Source organism: Morone saxatilis, unplaced genomic scaffold, assembly GCF_004916995.1.
Source record: "Morone saxatilis isolate NCDOM2014 unplaced genomic scaffold, NCSU_SB_2.0 Contig21, whole genome shotgun sequence".
Lineage (NCBI taxonomy): Eukaryota > Metazoa > Chordata > Actinopteri > Moronidae > Morone > Morone saxatilis.
Genome location: NW_023339774.1, coordinates 22584951 through 22589563, shown reverse-complemented (window position 1 = coordinate 22589563; position 4613 = coordinate 22584951).

The following is a 4613-nucleotide window of genomic DNA, read 5'->3' as shown; positions in this document are numbered from 1 at the left end:
CATCACCATCGTCATGGTTACGTTCTGTTCCAATGCGCTCCACAGAGCTGAATCAGGAAGTGAGATTAGCAGCTGTCGAACTCTTCTGGTATCATGAAGCTGGTTAACTGTGGTGGGTAACCGTGGTAACGGGGTCGGGTAACCGTGGTAACGGGGGTGGGTCACCGTGGTAACCAACGATGCAGGGCTAACGATCAGCAGTCAACTACTGACCATCAGATGATTGATGAGGTTAAAGATCAACGGAGTGATATTGTTAATATGTTAATACATCATTGATCACATCAGACTGATGAAAGGTGATTATTGATCAGTATTGATCCGGTTCCGTTGGTCCACTCGTACTGTAGGCTACCACAGTGGTGCTCTGGGCTAAATGTTAACGATTGCTAATGAACACTAAAGTACAACTGAGGTCGATCAGATATTTACAATCAATATTCACAGTAAATATTTACAATCAATATTAACAATACATATTTATACGATACGAAACCAAAGTGTCAACCAGTTAAATCATCTGTACTCACATGACCCCGATGTGGGTGGTGCTTAAACCAAAATAGGCGGCGCTAACTGGAAGTTATTTATTAATTGATAAGGGTTGATTAAACATTGCTGTATTTATTAAAAAGCCTCAGAATTAACCATAGATTAACGTAGCATAGCATATCTAAGTGCAGGAGAGGAGGAAGTTGACCGGCGCTCACTCAACTGTGATTGGAGCAAAGAGCAAAAGGGGGCGGGGCTTATGAAGGGTTAACTGACCTTCAGAATAATGTTTTTAATGATGAAAAGTCACATTTTTCCACAATCCATCCGATCGTTGAGACATTTCAGTGGCTGAAAATAACATTACAAACTGAATTATTATATTATTATTGGATCAACAGTCGTTTTATTGAACTTCAGCAGCTTCATGACAGCAGCTGACAGACTTCCTGATTCGGTCCTCTGAGGTGTTTCTGCTTTAAACTTGAATGACAGCTGATTAATGTAACAGATTGTAATTTATATTTATTATGTGCACATTTTTATTTGTGATTTTTTTTTACTCCACAGGTTTGTTTGCTACTGTTTTATTTTGAAAATCAGATTTTTTTTTTGCTGTACAGTTGTTTTGTATTATGAGCACCAACTGATGACTTTAACATTTCAACCACACACCGACATCTTAAAGGAGCAGTTTGTACTAATCAACATGGTAGCGTCTGTATTGGATCGTGTCTTGAGGTAGAAAACGTCTCTCTGCCGCCGTCTTCACGCTCAGTGTCCGTTCTTCATGCTTTCTTCTGGTCAACGCCTCCAACGCCATCCTCCTCTTTGTTTCTGTCGTACGTTGTAAAGGAGTCAAATAAATCAGAGAGAAAAATAGAAGTTGTTTGTCTCCTTTAACTCACCACACCTGATAGATTAGAGCACCGACCCAATTTAAAGGATTTTAAGTCTGAGTTGTTTTTATTTATTTAGGTTTTTAGATAATAGTCTTTATAATGATTAATAATCAAACAATAACGATTGATTTCTTCTGTTCTAACTTCTTGTTTTCACTCCAGCATTTTACTCGATAGCAGTAACAGTAACAGTAGGTAACTAGATAGTTAATTTACATAAATTATAACTGTATTCAGTGATTTTGGTGGAACTGGATCAGATTTTATGGAGAAAATATTTCCTGGTTTTCCTGATGGACAGATAGCTTTAGCTAAAGTAGCTTACCGCTAATTAACTGTATCTGCCGATAGCGGGCGACAGAACCGGGCTCAGCAGCCGGACCGGGATCGAACAGTGTCTGAGACCGACAGGGAGTAACGTTACAGTACCGAGGTCATTCACAGAGTTTCTGATAACTGGTTAACCATTAGCAGCTACGATAACTGACCCTGAAAACCACCTCGGTACTGGATTCCCTGGCTGCTGTAAACTCGTATTAATATCTGCGATAAGTTCGTCACTACTGCCGGTTTTTACAGGAAACCTGAGGAAGCAAAGAACTCTCTGCTTCCTGTTTGATGTGGACTTTAAATAGTCAGAACAATAAAGAAGGATTTGTGGCTCTGCAGATCTAAATAATGAGTCATCTGTTATTCTTTATTACTTTTCTTTCAGCTCGTTTGATTTGTTGTATTTCTGTTATTTGTTACTAGAGCTTCACACCTCCTGCTGTAGTGATTTTTTCACACCTCTCATCGTGACAGGTTCTGTAACGCCGCTGATTGTGTTCAAACTCCCCCACGGCTGCATTTCTATTATCATCAACCTTCTCTGCAGCAAACTTCATCCGCAGCGAGCTGCAGGTAATAATGTGGAGGGTTTGTGTTGCTAAGGAACATATGGGCCTACACATAAAAGCGAGGAGCTGGAGATGTTTCAATGCCACTCGTCTCCTCGTCGGATAAAGCTGCACAAAGCAACACCTCCCACGCCGGCCTTTGATTGGCAGCCGCGCGGCGACGGAGAGACGGCGTCCTTGAGCTCCGAGAGCAGCATTCAACAGACACACAGGCACCGAATACTTTTCTGTTTTTTTTATTTGAATGGAGTGAAACATCTACATAAATGAGAGGCCTCGCAATACATGTACTCGACAAAAAAAAAAAGTTCTCTTTATTTCCAAATTTATCTGTTAAGAAAAACAAATCTTGATTTTTATCTTTTAAACCGTTTCTGTACATTCTGTGAGATATGTTCTGAGACCCGAACAGAAGTCAGAAACGAGGCCTCGCTCCCAACAACATACGTCACCCACACCCCGAAAAATAAAGAACAAAACAGTTCAATCAAACCCACCCGGTCTGAACCCTCACTGCTGTCCCCCCAAACACCTCAAGCCTCCTCCTCTCTCTTTAAGGATTATAAGTTTATCAGAACTTCTGTTTCTAGTTTGTCCGTCATTTCTATCAGTGACATCAGAACCACTGAGCGTTTCCAGCAGGAAGTCAGTTCTTCGTGTTTAAAACCAGAAAAACTGGTTCCAGTGCAGCAGCGACACTTTACTGGTCTATAACAAAGAACTGCTGACAACAGAGCTGCTTTGTAGCCGGCCTGCTAACTGTTTATTAACTGTTTATTAACTGTTTATTAACTGTTTATTAACTGTTTATTAACTATAATAATTTGTAACATCAATGTATCGAACGTTACACTGAGCTAGCTGGCTAACGTAGCTACAAATGCGTTCAGAGTTCGTAACATTGACGTGATAAATTATTAGCTTTGTTTGTTCGCTGACCAACAGCCCTAGCTAGCTAGCGTAACCTTGGTAACAATATCTAACTTTGGAGACGTAACAATGCGGTTCTGTAGAACTCTGAACCGGCACTAGCACCAGACCAGAACTAGCACTCGGTTAGCGACCTGATTACGTCAGAGCGCCTTTAGTCAACCGATGTATTTATTAGCCGTTTAGCGAGCTACTAATTTTTCAATGAATGTTACGAACGTAACATAGATGCTATGAATGTTAACAAACCACATCATCACGTCTTCAACGTTACCAAGATCAGCCTCAGTGTTTACATCCGTTAGACGTTCGTAACAGTCATTAGCTGACAGCTAATGACGTGTCTCCACGGTGGAAAGCACCGGCTCTTAAAGGTCCTCTTTGTTTGTTGCTTTTCTGCAGCCAAACAACCGACCATCAACAAAGTATAACTGATAACTACACACATAAATGTTACGTTCGTAACTTTGCTAGCCAGCTAGCGTAGCTTTGGTCCGTGTTGGTGGAAAGAAATATAAGTTATCATCTGCGAACACGCTGAAGTCCATAAAAGAAGTCTGATGGGTCAGAAACAGACAGGAGCCGTTCAGTTGGACCACTTCCGATCAGAATCAGAACTCGTTCAGAACTGATAGAAACGACGGCCAAAGCCACGAAACCTCAACCCGTTTGTGTCCGACGTAAAAATCTTAACCCATGGTTCAGTTACTGGAACTTCATCACACAAACAACAGAAGAGAGTAAGAGGACCTTGAGTGAAGATTTTACTGTCAGACTTTAGTTTCCAACTTTAACGACCCTTTAATTGACCCTTTCTAAGCCCCGCCCCTTTTAGAACCACAGTCAACGTTCTCCGTCCTGTACTCAATATGCTACATGCTAAGCTAATCTCTGTTGGAAATAAAACACATTTTGGTTCAAAGATAAAAGATAAATGTATATTAGTCACAACTTAAGTTCACTAACGTTAGTAAAATGTTAACTAACTTGACAATTGATGTAAATTATCTAACATTTTACTAACATTAGCTAACTTAAGATGTGACTAATATATATTTATCTTTTATCTTTGAACAATCTTTAAAATATGTTGTTTTCTTTTCAACACACATTAGCTTAGCATGTAGCATATCTAAGTACAGGAAGTTGACTGAGGATTGCTCAACTGTGATTGGAGCACATCAACAGAGTAAAAGGGCGGGCTTATAGAGGATGAATTCTTCCTCTCCGCCTCATCTGCTTCTGCACCCCTCCCCCCTCCCTCACCACCTCCCCCGACTCTTGATAATAGCCTATAAAAAAAATCTATGTTGTAAAAAAAACAAAAAAACAAACCAAAAAAAACCCCATCACATTTGAAAAGAGGGGAACAATTAAAATACTACATCCT